The sequence below is a fragment of the Ambystoma mexicanum genome, chromosome 13 (genome assembly GCF_040938575.1).
Source record: "Ambystoma mexicanum isolate Mex_15411 chromosome 13, UKY_AmexF1_1, whole genome shotgun sequence".
Classification (NCBI taxonomy): domain Eukaryota; kingdom Metazoa; phylum Chordata; class Amphibia; order Caudata; family Ambystomatidae; genus Ambystoma; species Ambystoma mexicanum.
Window position 1 is genome coordinate 84,199,067 of NC_090938.1, and position 17,884 is coordinate 84,216,950.

The window sequence follows — 17,884 nt, forward strand, 5'->3', positions numbered from 1 at the left end:
GCAAGAACTGTTCCACGTATCAGTGGGTGTTTCAAGCGACTGTGTGTGTGCCATACACACGTGGGCTATTATTTAAGATTGTTCTGGCACTATCATGAACAATACACAATTTAATAAATCTTCCATAAGTATCCAAAGCAATGTGTTTATTCATACAGGAGACCCCGTCCCCCGCCCTTGCTTTACTTGCCTAGGGATCTCCCAGTTCTTTTCCATGAGCTTTAAGTTAAACCATTACCATATTGAACAGGGCTACTAGGCCAACAGTGTTTTCAACATTTTAAACCGAATTTATTTCCGGTCTCATAGAACACACAACTTTTTATGCTTAGTGTTTTGTAACCCTCTTTAACAGAGTAATGGCAGGAAAAATGTATTCTGCAGATTTTAAATCATATTCAACTGGTTTATTAAATATTTCACAAATATATTAGAGCTGAAGAAATTAAATGGCTTGTAGGTCAGCCTTCCAAGCACTACACTGGAATCATATAAGACACAGAGGAGTGGGGCAATAAGGGCATGATTTCGAAGTCATACGAGCTGGTACCAGTGACCTAATCGGGGCAAAAAACACCAGTGGAAAAAAAGCTGTCAATAAAATACGTTTCCCCATCATCAGTAAATTACATCATCCCTGTGCTATATCTGTCGGGGGGCAAGAGGGTTCTTGTCTGGAAGGACAGTGGTAACGGGAGAGGGTGTCTAGAAAATGGGGTTAAGGAGGAACAGGTGCGTTGCCCTGATTTGAATCCAACCTAGAGATGTTGGCGAGAGATGGAGAAAGGTCCATATTATGCGTAAGCGGTCTGGCATTCACACCACTTGAAAGCGTCCCTTCATATTTGGGTTAACAGAGCACATCGGGGGATAACGCGGGGCCACTTTTAGCGTCATTTTCACATTGGGGCAGACATTGCACTCGTTGCAGGGCAGGATTTCACTGCTTTTCCATGCTAGGAGGAACAATGGTTTTTAACAATATTTTTTTTTTCACTGTATTTTTAGAGCATCGTTTTTTTTTCTTCCAGTGAAGTTGCCACATGCAACCGAGCCGTACTAGATGAGCTGAGTGAACAGAGGGGCCTTTCAGACTGGTATACCACAAACCCCAGCATTGTCACTATTTCTACCCCACATGCCATGTTTTCACCACTGTGAAACAGCACGTTTGCATTTTAAACATGCAGTTTCGACCACGGTCAGTTTCAATTTATTTAGTTTTTTTAAACATATATGTTGGGTTTTAGGGGGGACTGGGGGTGGTTAGATGGGTAGGGTTGGCGGTCACCTTCCATAAAAACTATTTAAAAAGATGACGAAAACGACTGCAATAAAAACCGGATGTTTAAATGCAAACGTGCATTTTCACGGCAGGGAAAACACGTGTAAACTTTACACCCCGCAGAGCATCTGGGGTGCTGATGGTTTCTATTTTTAGTAGAAAAAAGGGTTATGAGCTTTTTCTACATTTTTAAAATAAGAAAGGATGCCAAGATGATGGGAAAGGGAGCTCACAGGGGAACTAACATAGGGTCTATGGAGAGGCGGTAATGTGATACATCCTGCAGAGTCCTCACAAAGACCCCACCTAAAGTCTCCTCACATGTGGCCAGGGGAAGGCAGCAGCTACCCGATCCTAACCCTGGGGGTGCTACTAGCCGGAAGGATCACCTAGGAGCAGAAGGACCCCAAGGGAACAAGAGAACTATGTTGGAAGAGACTGTTAGTCACCAACTAGGATTTGGATAGGTAGGTGACCAGGACTGGTATTCACAGGGTTTTGATTGAAGGAGCTCAGATGGGGCCTGCAACCGAGCCTCCTCTCTGTGAGGGTATAGCTCTTTAAATTGATATGACTCTCTACTGGGTAAACAGTACAAAGAGCCTGATCACTCAAACGAGTGGGGAGAACACACCGCCACGAAATACCAGCTGTAAAAATAAAGAAGAGATGAGTTTTATGTGACAGTTATACAGATATGAATAGTCAAACTGCTATGGGTTATACCTGATTTTTCTATCTTGCTACCGAGGCACAGATATTCCTACCTAAAAACAAATATCACTGTCAGGACGGTTCAGGGAACTATAACAATGGATCGGAAGAGAAAAGAAACACTCCTTACCACTAGTAGTATTGGGATTAATCCAAGGTGAACAAAAACGGCAGTATAAAATAATAAACGGGAAGGTTAGTGAGGGTTCTAACCCGAACGGCACGTGGAGCGCACTCGGTCCGGGTTGGTGCACACTCTGCGCAGCGTCCACCGGTGCACTTTGTTGAAGATAGGTAAAGGCAATCCCTATTTCCTATAGTTCAGAAGTGATAGTAATGTCAATGAATTCCCAGATGGTAATTTCCCAGATGGTAATTTCCACAAAGGTAGTTTGAGACACTGTTAGGTGTGCTGTTCGGGGCTAGGTGGCAGGGACCAGTGTAGTAACAAAATGCTGTTGTGATGGGATAGAAGGCCTGCAGGCAGCTGCAGTAATCGTGTGCAGGGATCAGAGCCAAAGCTTGCAGAGGAGAGAGAAATCCGAAAATACACGGGCACTTTCCTTTTTACGGGCTGACAATAGCCGGGACAAAACGTTAGGCAAATCAATCAAAGAAGGCAGGAAAGGGGTCCTGTTAACGGGCGGGCGGCAGAGGTACAAACTCGTGGTGCAAGGCAGTCCGTGAAGGCAAGATAAAGGTCCTGGTACACTAACCTGGCAGTAAGGTACAGGGCAGCAAACAAGACGGCCCGTTAGGCAGGCAAAGGTCAGGAAATCAAGAGATCCAAGGAATGATGAAGACGTAACTTAAAAGGTGAAAGCAACTTCAATCAGAAGCGGCAAGCTGAATGAAAACGCTGCTTTTACCAAAACCGAAAGCAAGACGTCAGAGCACGGTGATTGGAGGAGCAGGGCACATTATAGTGCAGTGGAGCATCATGGGAGTCGTAGTTTGTTAGATTCCCTGCCGCAGTCTCCATTGTGAAAGGAACGGGGGAATGAAACGCTGCACACCATAAGGAAGGGAAACAGGTTTGGGTGTGTCTTTTGATTAACAAGCCCGTCTTATGGAAAGATGTGCACAGCGGGATGTAACAGACGCTGCGTCTTCCGCTGAGGTTACTGACATCCTCAGACACCTCAAACCCTCACAATGCAAGGGTGATGTATGCCCCCCTAAAATCATCAAAGATTGCGCAGAACCACTCGCCCCTCTTCTCACAGCCTTCATCAATGCATCCTTCAAAACGGGCATAGTCCCGACAGCCTTAAAGAGGCCTGGGTATGCCCTCTCTTAAAAAAACCGACGCTAGACCTTGCTAACCCTAACAACTACCGACCCATAACCGCAGTCCCATTCCTCCTGAAAAAACTTGACAAGGCCGCCCACAAAGAGATTCAACTATCCCTTGAATCTAACACAATCCTTGGAAAAAGACAATCTGGGTTCCGCAAGGGACACAGAACTGAAACCGCCCTCTAGACTTAAAAAACGAAATTACCAACATCCTAGCAAAGGCAAGCCCGCTCTCCTCCTTCTCCTTGACCTTTCAGCTGCGTTTGATCTGGTAGACCACACTACTCTTACCAGTCACCTGACACACGCGGCACACTTCTCAAATGACGCAGCATCCTGGGTAACATCATTCTTAGAGGGTAGAGCAATGAAAGTGTTCTCCAACACAGCACATGCAGCACCCTCCATCATCCACTGTGGTATGCCACAAGGCCCCTGTACTGCCCCCACGTTCTATAATCTTTTTACCAAGCCACTATTTGATAAACTAGACGCGCTGGGGATCACCTACACAAACTACGCTGACGACACGCAGGTTCTCCTCCCCCGGACAGGGAATTATCACCAAGACGCCTCTACCCTACAGCAAATCTACACTACCATACAAGCATGGATGGCTACCAACGGCTTCTGCTTGAATGGGGACAAGACCGAAATCCTCATTCTAGGACAAAAATCCACCCTCTCCAACCTCAACCCACTGTACATCAATTTCAACATAGACAACTGTATCATCCCAGTCCTATCCTCAGTCAAAACACTGGGGTTCACATAGACGCCACGCTGTCTATGGACAAACAAGTCAGCGACATAGTCTCGGCCTCAGCACTGAGTACTAAACTCATTAACGCAATAAAACCATTCCTAACCAAGGATAACTACCTCTCCATCGCCCGAGCAACTAGAAGAGCCCAACTAGACTATTGTAATGCGCTCCTAGCCGGCACCTCCAAAAAAAACGTATCTAGGCTGCTCTCAGAGCAGCCCTCAGCATACCAAAAAGAGAACACATCACACAAGCCAGAAAGGCAGCTCACTGGCTCCCAGTCAAAGACCATATCTCCTTCAAAATTCTCACAACCACCCATAAATACATCAACCTCACAGCTCCATCTTATTTATCTGACACGATAGGTAGACATCAATCCACGAGACCAAGAAGAGCACAATACACAAATCAACTAGCAATACCTCACATCAATAGAACCAAGTCAGGAGGCGTAGGCTTCCCCCTTCCTCACACCCAAACTCTGGAATTCCCTACCTACTGACCTCAGAGCTGATGCATCTCTCTTCGCATATCTGTAAAAAAAGTATATTTCGTCCAATGTAACCGTACGGACATTAACTGTATGTAACTAAGTATAAGCACACTGTAACTAGCGCCAAGATGTCTTCGGTCTGCTGTGCGCTCAACAAATGCGAATAAATAAATAAATCCTCGGAGGGAGAGATTTGTGTAATGCCCGAATATGTAATGGCTTGTTGCCAGAGTGAGGTTTTCTTTCCCAGAGCCATCCATCTTGGTGGTTATGAACACTGTCATAATCAACAAAGGAAACTTAATCACGTATCAAGAGGAAGACTCAACTTTACAAAGTTGCCCTCATTTTATAATAGTGAAAACTCTTGCAATCCCCCAGGGAATTGATAAATGCGGACGGCAAAACATTAACCTCTTAAGTTCTTATAAAGCCAACACTCTTGTAAATCCAAAACAATAATCAAGTTCTTTTAAAACTCATTTTGAAGGCTTAATTAATAAGGATGAAGTGAGTAATAGTAAAGACAATATTCCGACTAAAAAGAATTATTCTGAACATTGGGGACTTCAAGTCCCACAATGCCAAACTACTGGGACAAAGAAGAGGGATTCAGGAGGCACTGGACTGCAAGGTGAAGTCTAGTGATTCCAATTACCCACACCTGAGCAGGACGACTAAAAGACCACCCGCAGGTGCAGGCCATTTCGAGAAGTAGAAGGTGGAGTAATTGCTGTGACTCCACTTTACAGTGGCAGCAGAAGAAGAAGGAGAAGCAGAGATGCCGGGGCCACCGCTATTTTCAGAGCGGATGCCGGTTTCTAGAGGATCTATACCGTTAATGACCCTGTATGCAGTGTTTCCGCTGCTTAATGTGAAACACTTTCCCCGTTGTAAGTCGAGCGCTGGTGGCAAGCGAGCACCAGACTGTCTCTGGAGCAAGGAACATTCCTTTTCTGACCGGCGTGGGCCGCGGGAAGTTAAACGAAGCAGTTCGCGGAGCAGAAGGAGGCGAAGGAAACAGAAAGCAGTGTGGCAGCGGCGCGAGCGGATGCATATGCAGCTACCAGTGAGTTCACCTTCATTGGTTAACCCCCCATACCTCCTTAGTTGCTGGCTGGCCATAAATGATACTTTTGAATACCAAACTGATATAAAGAAGCTAATGTGACAGAATAACAACTTTGTAAACAGACAAAAGATTATAATTATATTCAAGGTCAAAGTCATGAGGACCGTCCTGAAACCTGCCTCAAAGCGTAACAATTGGTATGACAGTGAACTTGCAAGTGCAGGGCAGCTGAACGGAAGTGGCTAGCCTCGGGCTCATCCTTTGACAAACTGGCCTGCCGCCTATACCAAATGCAATACAGACACACAATATGCTTGGTATCTCGGAATGGGTACTGGACTGGCTGTCCTCTTCCCTCACTAACCGCTCTTCCCAAGTCATACTGGGGCCCTTCTCCTCTCCTACTTCCATCTCCACCTGTGGTGTCCCGCAGCGCCCTATACTCTCTCCCTGGCTCTTTAACATCTACCTTGCTCTCCTTGCATTTATTTCTTTATAGCATTTCACTATACACCCAAACACATATCACAGCGTAGGTTACAAGATCATCATACAGCTTATCTGGTTACTTAGGGCGAATAGACATGTTACATGTTACTATACAACAGTTTATACAGTTTTACATTTGTTTATAGCACAGAGGTGTCCAGGAGCCTTCGAGATTACTTGAGATCGAACAAAAATGAGTTGAATAGCCACGGGGTGGGACGGTTCATTGCTTATGTTCAGTGGAAGCGCGTTCCAGATTCTTGGCGCAGCTACTAGAAAGCTAGCTCCCCCGGCCCAGATATTCTTAAATTGGGGGTGAGTAAGTAATTGCTAGAGCTGGAGCTGGATCTGGATCTTAGTGGCCTGGTTGAAGTTTTGCGGGAGAGGCATTGATTGTGGTAGGTTGGACCCTCTTGGGAGATGCATTTATGTGTGATGGTGAGAGTTTTGTGTCGTATTCTTGCTTGTAAGGGTAATCAGTGCACCTCTCTCCTAATCTGCGAGATGTGGTCCTTTTTATTTAATCCAAGCACTGCTCTTAGTGCTTTGTTTTGCAAGAGTTGCATTTTAGTTAAATTCTTCAGCAATAAGCTTGGCTGTGTAGGCAGTAGAGGCGAGAGAATGAATGTGTTTGTTCATGGTGAGATTTGAGTCGAGATACACACCTAATGTTTCGACTTATTTACAAAATTATTTTGCATGCCTCATCTCCTCTTTCTCCTTCAACCTCCAGTGTTACGCAGACAACGCAGCTCTTCTTCAGACTTCCTGCTGACCCTCTTGCACCCTCCATCATCCCCATCTGTCATCCAGTCCTGGTGTGCCTCCAATGATCTCTGCTTCAACGCCTGTAAAACTGAGATCCTTCCCTTTGGGACCCCTGCACCCTCCTCTTTCCCCTCACTCCGTCCTTCCTCCTTGGGCTCTCCCCCTGTGCCTTCAACTGAAGCCAGAAACCTTGGAGTCCTCTTCGACTCTTCGTTCCGCTTCCTCCCTCACACTCAGGACATTGCCAAGAAGTCCAACTATCAGCTCTTCCTTATCAAAGGAATTTTACCTTTTCTCACTTTCCCTCAGAAGCTCAATGTGACTCAATACCTGGTTCTCTCTAGACTTTAACAGCCTCCTCCTGAATCTTCCTTCTTCCACTTCGTGACCCCTTCAGCTTACCTAGAATAGGGCAGCGAGACTTATACTTGGCCTTAAGCCCAGAGACCACATCTTTCCTGCTCTACAAAGTCTTCACTGGCTCCCGGCTGCTGCATGGATTAAATTCAAATCCCTCTGCATCATCGACAAGGCTGTCTGGGCCCGGGGACCACACCATCTTCAACTTTATCTCACTAAATACTCTGCCTCTAGACCACTTTGCTCCTCTGGCACAAACTCTGTTTGTAAAGCGCTTTGCTAAACAGAGGGCAGGAGGTCGGTCACTTTCCTCTGCGGTCTCCCTCCTTTGGAATAGCCTCCTTCTCCCCCTTCTCCTTCGCCTTGAGCAGGATCTTCTCAAATTACAGAAGCTCCTTAAGACTTTCCTCTTTTTCTCCTCATTCCCTCCTTCTCTTCTCTGCTAATCACACAATTGCTGATTCAGTGTCCTTCGCCCTTATGCATCACCAGGGCCTTGACCTCACAACAATTCTTCCCAGCTGCTGTTCATCCACAGCACTTTGCATCTGAACACCCTCCGCTCCGGAGGCTCACACTTACACCAGGCCATATAGCACTCAACATTCCAAGCACTTAGTCTACGGCTCACACACGAGCTTGGGCTCTCCAGCACTTACCCCCTCTTCCTTCACCTTTATGCACTTGCACGTTCTGAATACTCTTAAGGCCTACTAGGTTCAACCCTCTCCCTCTTCCCCCTCTGCTCTTAAATATTGTTTTGTAATGCATTTCTCACCTTCACTCCTTCCCTGCCCTGTGGGCGCTTTGAAACAGTATTTTCTTATTGTATACAGGCCTAACAAAAAACTGTAAATAAAGTAATTGCCAAAGCCAACGGAGGGCAATACTAAAAGAAGTTAACTAGAACCATCATTGCCAAAGACCAGAGAGGGCAGTTCAGAAGCAGGGAAATTATAACCCTGATTTTCAGAGTGGGAAAGAGGCAATAGTTGTAAAAACCTAAACACGCATTGTCTAAGCCAAAGAAGGGCGATTATCAGCATTTGGTTGATGTAAGAGTGAGAAAACAAGAGTGGCAGGAAAGCAGCGCTCCTGATGAAAGGAGCATAACATGCCATTGCATGTGGCAATCACAAGAGTGGAACAAACAGCACCAATGTGTATCATGTCTTCCCAGAAGAAGAAGTCAATACTGATGTTTAAAGTCAAAGGACTTTAACAAACTGAAGTAAACGTTGCCACAGAAGAAATTGTAGTAGTGTTAGGAGCTCATAGTCCTGGCAGGTGAACATATCAGGGCAGGGACTTTGTAGTGGTAGTCCTGGCAGGTTAGTGGACCAGGAAGAAGTCATTGAAGTACTGTGTTGTGGTAAAAGGCTAAGAAGACGACCACTTGGCAAGACCACCAAGTTCGTTTGTGAACTGTTGTGGAATCATCCTGACAAAACACTGTTGTTGACAGATGTATTGTGGAAGTGTTTTGTTTCCCAAGAAGATGATGTGTTGAAATCTTTGCTACAAGTGTGGCGATAAAGACTTGTCATCTAGTTAAACTGTTACTTGAAGGTTAAAGTGTAAGTCATTTGAAGCAAAAAGAACTTTATAATCAGGATTTGATTTTGAAACTGAACTTTTTTGAACTGTTGACTGAAAATCAGGATTTAAATCTGGGGGAGGGGATTTCACCCAAGTTACAAGGACAACAACTTATTTTTGAGTTGCCATACATTCCCTTAATGCGCTTGTTGTATGTACAAGTGAAAGGGACAGATTCCTTTTGTTAGTGTTTCCTTTAGTTTATTTTAATAGGCAGGGAAATCCTCTTTAGGTTAGCTATAGTGAAGTGTTTGTCAAACCCTTTTCAGTTAATAAAATTACATCTTATGTAAAACCTTTACCAAGTTGTCCGTCTCAGATTTCTGACCTCTCACAGTGTCCAGGAGAGCTGGGGGGAAACTGATGGAACATCCAACAGAGTATCCACAATGTTGAGTATTAGGAACGATTTATCTTTTGCCAACTTTCCCTCCATAGTTTCTATAGCATCAAATTGTCTTGCTTTGTTTTTGAACCAGCTCTTACTTTTTAGAGGGAAGTAAAGCATTCAGCTTCACTCCAATGCCTTTTGCTATGGGGAAAGTGACGAGTCCTTGAGAACATCAGTACTGGGAAACTGTCACCTTTTCATCGTTTACATTTTTGTAACTTTGTAACATAAAATATAGCACCTTACAATGCATTGCAATGGGGATACTTTTGTATTCCCTGCGACAATTCATGGGATCTCGTCATTTCTCCCCAGAGGGAGACCCGCCCTGTGAAGCTAGGTAGGTGAGCCCCAACATGCCCCCTAGGGATGGCAGAAAACAGATCCTCACAGGGAGAGACTGCCTTCTTGGGGATAGGGACTCTCGTTCCGTCCAGAAACTCTGTATATCCGCGCACAAGGAATTAGCCAGAACATTAAAAACAAAAAACTTCACTCTTAACGAGTCACTATTTGCTTCTGCAATATCATCAATAAACAATCTTCAACTACCAGTCATGCTGACAAGAATATTAACAGAGCCATGAAGAGTAATCAGTGGTTGGCAGGAAACCACACAAACAAAGGAGATAAAACGAGGCATAACAAATTTGCCCAGGAAAGAAACAAAAGACTGTCTACGCTGGGGAGGACCCAACGCTTCCCCATAAAAACCAAGAAAGGACCAATGAATGATGTTCTCCTGTTCGGAGCCTGGGAATTTTAATTGAGGCGAGGAAAGCAGGACGCGGAGCGGTCGGTTGTCAGATCGACGCCCGGAACCTGGAGAAGACAGAAGCACAGAGGAGACTGGAGCTCGACTTGGGTGCCGGAAGAAGACCTAGAGGCGGTGTGTGACCCAGAGAAGTTGGACGTGTGGTCCTCTAACAATGCTCAGGCAATACTAGGGGGTGGGAGGGCTCTGCGTAGCCACCAGCTGAAAGAGTAAGGAAAGGAAACCCACCCAGGTTGTGTCAGTCAGACAAAGTCTGCCCCCGCGAGAAGCAGCAACGCCAGCCCGGTACAAGAGAGTTAACGGGAGCAGCGGGAGAACAAGGCAGGGAAAGTGGTGGAAAGCTAATGAATAGTACCCAGGGATCAATCATAGCTGTCCCAGTATAAGTTCATGTTGGAAATCTAATGAGTACCAAGGGACCAATCCTACTCCTCCCAGTATTGTGAAGGTTGGCAAGCTAGTGAAGAGATTTGCATAAAGCAAAAAGAAAGTTGGAAAGAAAGGAGTGGAAAGGGGCCAATCGTCTATGTATAACAGAAGGACTATTGGTGGATCTTAATAAACAGGCCTGGGGAGGGCCTCAGGCATACCCAAGTTATTAAACAGAGATATTGCTAGACTTGAAGAAAAGGAAAGCCCAGAGTATCTGGTTATCGGAACAAGGAACTGTACCAACAGTAGAGCAGGGGAAGCCCAGGAGGGACTAAAGCCCTTTTGAAGAACTAAAAAGGAACTGTAACAAATCCCTGGATGTTGTCACTTCTCCCCTAGGGGAGCACCTTCCCATGAGGCCAGAGAGGTGCGATCGCTACCCGAAAATCCCCTGTGTGTGGAAGCCCCTTATAGAATTAGAGATGACCTGGGGAGAACATGGTATATGCATAGCCCACCTAACACTCCTTTCTACCCTCTTCCACCAACACTTAAGAGTTCAAAATATAGGAAGTACTGGGACGGAGAAGAGTGTGAATGTACATGTTAAGTACTGAGGCGAGGCAGAGACCAATTGACTCACTGGAAGACCTCAAGATCAGTATTGGGATGAGGAAGAAGTGCAGACGCATAGAGAGCACTCATGAGAACGTGAATGAACAGTCTAGTCTTTCTCGAAACCTGAATGGGCAGAGCCCATTCAAAACTGAAGAGGGGAAACCAGGAAGGAGAGAGAAGCCCTCCCTGGAGGAACCGCAAGACGCGAAACAGACCGGAGCTGAGAACAGAGAAGGTGGCTGCTGTGGACACTGCCCTGCAGGCAGAGCTGCCCCTATCCGGTCTGCTGATGAGACTGACCGGAGCCGTGGAGAAGCAGGCGTCCAGGCCTGAGAAGCAGCTGGAAAGATCGGCTGACAGGAGACGCGCAGCCCACAAGGAACCAAACACTGCAGAGCTCGCGCAGCACACTGGAAAGCAGCAGGGGGCACGAGAGACATGAAAGGACACAGAGGAAAGCCTGCAACTGACTGCAAAACACCAGCAAAACCCCCCGAGGTACCTGGGACAGTTGGTGGACCTTCTGAAGGGCTGACAAGTGTCCAAACACCCATCATGGACATGCACCCTTTTATAAAGAGAAACCCAAGTCATCTTCATAGTCAGAGGATAGTAAACCAGGCCTACTGCAAAATGAAAAGAGGATTACACGGGTCTGAGACCTGCACCCTTACGATTGGGAGCTCATATGAACTGTGAACTTTTGAAGTGCAAACCAAGCAAGGGGAAGGCAGGCATTACTGCTGGCAGTGTGAACTGCATACTAAAGTCTGAGAAGGGCTTGGGGAAGGTTGTCATTCCTCCCAGCTTTTGTGAACGGTGAAGCCAAGACACATGATGAGGAGGCAATACCTCCTGGGGCCTGACCCCGTGAAGCCAAGGAATATTGCGTATTATTCCGCCAATCAAAAGAAGGCCCAGGGAAGGGAGTCATCCTGTGGCACTGTGGAGACACTGAGAACCAATATCTGGAGAAGTGAGGCATTCTCCAGGGACCCAATAGTGAGGAAAAACTAGGTCAATAAGGAATTATGTTTGAGTTGGAACATTTTCTTTGGAATTGGAAATGAAACTTTACAGCACCACAAGCTGGAAGAAGGGCATCATTCTCACAGGAAGCATTCCCCCTGAAATTGGAACTGTGGCTCACTGTCCAGATGAAGGGAGTTATTCAGATCCAATACCTTTTCCTAATTATTTAATAATGTGAGGGATAGAAGTAGGCATTTTGACACAACAGTGGACTCTTATTTACTTTGCATTCTGACAAATACAGATTCCTTAGTTCTTTAGTAGAGGCAGTGTGAAGGCATCCTGAAGCAAGACACAGACAGCAGACTTACAAGTTAAAAATAAGAAACTTTTTTAAATCAAATGTCAGGATGGTGGAAGGCCTATGTTGCCCCATGCTAAGGTGGAGTTTCCCTACCTGAATAAAAAGGAAAGTCGCAGTAGAGTTCAACTTAAAAGTCTGTCTGTGTCCAAAACATATAGTGGCCCTCATAACTAAAGCTGAACAGTTTAGGGATGTCAATAATAAACAAAAAAGTGTTCAACTCCAAGTTCTGAGCTTCTTCCAGCTCCCCTTCCCCAAGTGTAACAAATTACACGGTCCACTTCTTTGGGTTCCGCAAGTCCTCTGCAATATATGCCCATGTCCCGGCTCCTTCTCTGGTCCCACCGCGGATGCCTCTTCCTAACAAGGGGCCCCTGCTGGTCTCTCCCACAAAGGCCTCCCCGTTACTCCTTTTGGTGGTCTGGGTCTCTCATTGCATACACTATCAACCAAGTGACAGGTTGAAGATTTGCTCTCTCAATTGGGTCTGTCTGACTTTGATTAAGAGGACATGCCTTACTCTTACAACACTTATGCAGGCACCTTCTTCGTCCCAATACTAGAGTGGTGAAATGGCGTAGTGTTCACTACTCTTAGTCACCTCTTCCTCGTCCAAGTACCGTCAAGTGTCGCATATGGGGAAATGAGGGTAACAGCTTTATAGTAACCCATGAGGATCAGGGAAGGGTTAGGTTGGTCTTCAACAGGAAAAGGGGGAACACCATGTCTCGCCTGTGTGTACCCCACTCTCAATCCCAAAGGACCCTCTACCCAGGTGATCCTCCCTTGCTTCTCCACCCAAAGGATCAGGATCCAAGAGCGTCTTCTCCACCCAAAGGGTCAGGATCCAAGAGAGTTAGCCTTTCCCTGGTCACCTGAGCCGAGGATCCAAGGGGAGTAGGAGTGAGAATACCCTCAGGTTTTTTACAGCAGGGAAACCCTTCTTCGAGTTAGGGAGAGCTAGGCTTCCTTCATATTTATGCCTGAAAAAAAGTATTTGCCAATCACCATGCCACCATTGTGTCAGACATGTACTTCTGTCCCCTTACAGAATGTATTTAGAAGATCGCCAGCAGCTATCCCAAGAGGGACTGTTTGAGGCTATAGAAGCCTGTCCAGGAGAAGGGAGTAATTCTCGTGGACCTTTTTCTTTTGAGCCTTTTTGAATAGTGGTAGGGACAGATCATGGTAGTTTGAGACTGAGGACAGACTATTACTTTGGACACTCTCACTGACGACGAGCACTCTAGTTTTGCATAAGGTAGGTCTCAAAATCCTCACCTGAAGATGCCGAGCCGTCTTCCCTTTGTGAGGTCTTGCCCTTCTTCTTGGCCTTGACCTTGTCCCTAAGACGATCCTTGTAGAGATAGGGCCTATCAAGGGAGATTGCCGTGGAGGTCTGGGAGGATATGCGCTGTAGTAGAGGGAAAAGCACAAAAACCCTCTCGGAAGGAAGTCTTGACTGGCATAGTTTCCTCCAGAGGCCAGACTGCTCGGGGATGCTCATAAAGAGTAATCCCCAAGGATCTCCAGTAGATGTGAATAGGTACAGAAGTACACGGATTAACAAAGCTTATGAAGGACAGTGGCTTGATTTGAGGTGAGTCAGCAAGGTAAGTAAGTGATAGCATGTATCTAAGTAGTAAGATGAGCTCCAGAATCAAGGAAGCAACTGGAAGCGGGGATGAGAGAGCTAGAGGTCATCTGGCAATGGGAAAGCTACAGACCAGGCAGACCTCTGTAGTGAGTGCGTACCGAGAATGCAGCGCAAAGGACGTGACCTTCCTGCAGGGAACAGGAACGGAGTAAAGGCAGGACTGGGAAACAGTCTGCCGACAGGAGTAGAGGTAAACAGGAGCACGACAGACGCCAGAGAACACAAGCGCCAGCTGGCGGGTGGCAGAAAAATTGAGGAAGAGAAACCAAAGGATCGCTGCGCAGAAGCGGTAGCGAGGAGGAGCGAAAAAACAGAGAAGTCTCTTAAGCGTCCTACCTATGGACTGTAGCAGCAAGGGTTGCAACGCACCCGTTCTCAGGCGCACTTCAACTATAAGCCTTCCCCTTTCTCCAGGTGGTGGCCATCTTGGAAACATCTAGACCACTGCTAACAGATACGTAGTGGCACGGTCTTGCGTACCTGATGTGAACAGTAATAAATACCCTGGGATAGCGGCGCCAGCGCTGCCGCAGGGACCATCTCGGGGTTGTGACAGTAAGGTAAACACTACACTATTGGGGATAGATAAGCATGCTTAATTATTTAAATAAATTACTTGTGAAAATGCCACCAGTCTCCTTCTGACCTACCACACATCTTGCCTTTTTACAGTTGGGATTTTTGGTTACTTTAATATGCGCCTAAAAGGACAAGCCGGGCAGCAGATATAGGTTTACGTTATTTTTAGTGTGCACATTCAAGTTTACCACATATGCTACTAAACGTGGCTAGTGCCCTAAAATGTCTGCGCCATGAGATATTTGCCTTCTTCCTCTTTTGCCATGTTAGGAAATTGCATATAAAGTCATGCATTCGCCCAGGACTAAACAGTAGGGCAAGGGTGAAACCAGTATTGGTCCCAGATTGGATCACTACAGCTTTTTGAATGGTGCAGATCTTTACCATCAGTGGGCTTGGACTTGCTTCCAGGCTGCATTTTGGATACGAGGACTCATTTTACAGCCATTTCTTCAATTTAGCATTGGAGACAAGCATCCTTTGTTGAAGAACAGCCAACTGAAGATACGAAGACGACCCCGCAAGAGGCATGGCATCCCTTCCTGCTTCTGGCCGGTGAATCCCTGTTGAACTACCTGATCTGGGAAGGCCCTGTATGGTGCTTGAACCCATGGACTGGTGGGGCCAACCAGTCTCAATGTGTTAGAGGATTCAGCTGTCCTGAGCCTTCAGAATGGTCCCTGGACCACCCAGTGGACTGTCCAGCTCTCCAGTGGGCTAATTCAGTAGAACTCTGGCCATTCCACATTTGCAGCCGGAACTTTGGTGGGCACTAGTTTGTACTTTAAGTCGCCTTCCTGCTGAATTTCAGCCTCACGTGCCTCAAGGGATCCTGTCCTGGAAGGACTTCTACAACCAAGACTGGAAGGACACCTACCGTCGTCTTTGTGCTGTGACGAATTAAGGGAATTTGTCTGTTCTCCGCAAGAGGCTATGGAGGTGAACCCGCTCCGCAATACCCTCCCTAAAGGTCGAGGCAAATGGGACCTCACCGGGAAAGACTTCCCTTTTTGGGAAAAGGAATCCTGTAAGCCCCCCCCCCCCTATAATTCCCCCACATGATGATTTATATGGACTTGTGTTATACATCAGAATGTTATCAGTTTCATGAAGATACAGTGAACCTACATTATCAACGACAAGAAACTGAGGCTATCCCTTTAAATCAAAGTCTCCAATGGACTGTGCCAAGGATACTGAAAAGGTTTGATAAGCCAAAGGAACAGAGAGAAATGGTGAAAAGCAGAGAGAGATTGAGAGATCGAGGGAACCAGGGGAAGCCCCCTGTACATAGTAGAGTGGAAGGAGGCGGGCTGTTGCAGAACGCGAAGGTCACGTAAAGCAGAGCAGCTCAGACGTGGAGCGAGAAATGCTGGGGAACCGGCATGTGAAAGTGGAGGAAATCCGTGGTGGAACAGAGTTTGTTGGTGGTGTGACCACAAAGCAATTATGGTGGACAGCGAGCCCATACAATGATGCCGACACCACTAGTGAGAGGTCCGAACACAGCAGAACAGAGCGTTTGGTGGTGTCATGACCACAAAGCAATCGTGATGGGAAGCCAGCCCATACAACGACACCTACACCACCATCTGGAGGACGGAATTCTCAACCAGGGTCACAGAACCAGCTCTATCCAGAAGGCAAGAGTGAGTCGCTGACCGAGATGCCACAAAAAGGAAGCCGCAGAGCTACGAAGAAAGTAAGTTAGAGTCGAATGTCCTACAGGTACCAGCGCTGTGCCGTTACCACTGAAAACAGAAGGTTATATGGGGAACGGGAAAACCAGAAGATCAAGAGGGACTCATAAATTAAATGAAACTCCTCCCGGTACTAATGTTAGAAGAAGAGAAAATAAGCCAAGTAAACAGAACTGTATTAATGAGGTAAAGAGAAACACAAAAACCATAGAGTGCGAGAGAAACAGAACTAGAATCTTACTACACCAGGACTGTGTTAATGAGACAAGGAGATATCCAAAAACATGGAGAGAGAGAACGTTGGAAACTTGATACCTTGGGTAAAGGTCAACCCACATCCCCAGGATAAGAAAGAGAATATTAGGAGGGACACTTGGGGTCAGAGAAGTCAACCCATATTGCAGGGATAGGAAAGAGCATACTAGAGGACACTTGGGGAATAAAGACCTGTGCGCTCAGGAAGATGAGGCTCATACATGAAACAGCACCCTGGGAAGAGGTACGCTGAACAACCCAAATATTTGAGAGGAGAGGAACTAAGACAATCTCTAAGAAAGAGGGAGGAGCCTCCTAAAAGAACTGCAGAACTTAATCCAAAGGATAACCAGAGATTATTTACGAATGGTTTACTGAAGAAAACAAAAGCCTCAAGAAACCCCTGTGACAAAAGACAGCAACCAGGAGAAGGGTGTAATTCTCCTGGTCCTAGTTAGTTATATTAGTGGTAGGGTCTGATAGGTTAGATTTGGAAGGTGGTTAGATTTGGAAGGTGGACCAACTTGTTTTGGACATTCACACTGAGTGACGAGCACCATAGTGTGACCCACCCCATAGATTTAGGGAAAGACAGGCCTTATATAGACAACGCAACAGATGCTGAAGCCACAAGAATTGATATTTATACCAGTAACTCCATGCTGTAACTGAAGGACAGGCATTACATTATTTTATTTGGCCACTTAAAGGGTCTTATATGAACTATACTCAAGTAAGCCGGATGCCAGGGAGCAGATGTTTGGCTGTTCAGAGTGCATGATGTTTGTGGGTACAGTGTTAGACTCTGCCCTGTAGGCAGTTTGAACACTGCTCTGTAGGAAAGGTTTTGCACCTGCTCATTGTTTTTTAGGTTTACTAGTGTGTGTTTTTGCGGTGGTGTCCGAGTCTCTCGTGTTTCCCATTGTAAGGCTATCCCCGCCCTCCCTGGTTCCTTATTGGCTGCTCCTTCCATAGCACGTGCCCGGACCATTCAGAGTGCACCAGAATTTCAGGAGCTTCCTCCTTCCACTCCTGCAGCACTTCGCCCTGTAAGTAGCTCTTGAGCTATCTGCTCAATGTTTTTGGGGTTCACTCGTTTTTTGTGTGTTTTTGCGGTGGTATCTGGGTTTCTCGTGTTTCCCATTGCAAGGCTATCGCCACCCTTCCTGGTTCCTTATTGGCTGTGCCTAACATACCATGTGACCGGAACGCCTCTCTTCAGTGGCTCTCCCACTACAGCTGGCTAAGGGATACAGCAATGGGTAGCTCCTTACCAGGCAGCTCTTCTTCCCAGTGTACCCCCGTTTGCCCATGCAGGCCAGACAGACACCCTACAGCTACTACCCAGGTAAG

General features: G+C 46.4%; 1 protein-coding gene across 1 annotated transcript in view; it reads right to left on the reverse strand.

Moving 5' to 3' along the window:
• ST7L (suppression of tumorigenicity 7 like) overlaps positions 1-17,884 on the reverse strand; it is a 427,879-nt gene that overhangs the window by 320,567 nt on the left and 89,428 nt on the right. The window lies entirely within an intron of this gene.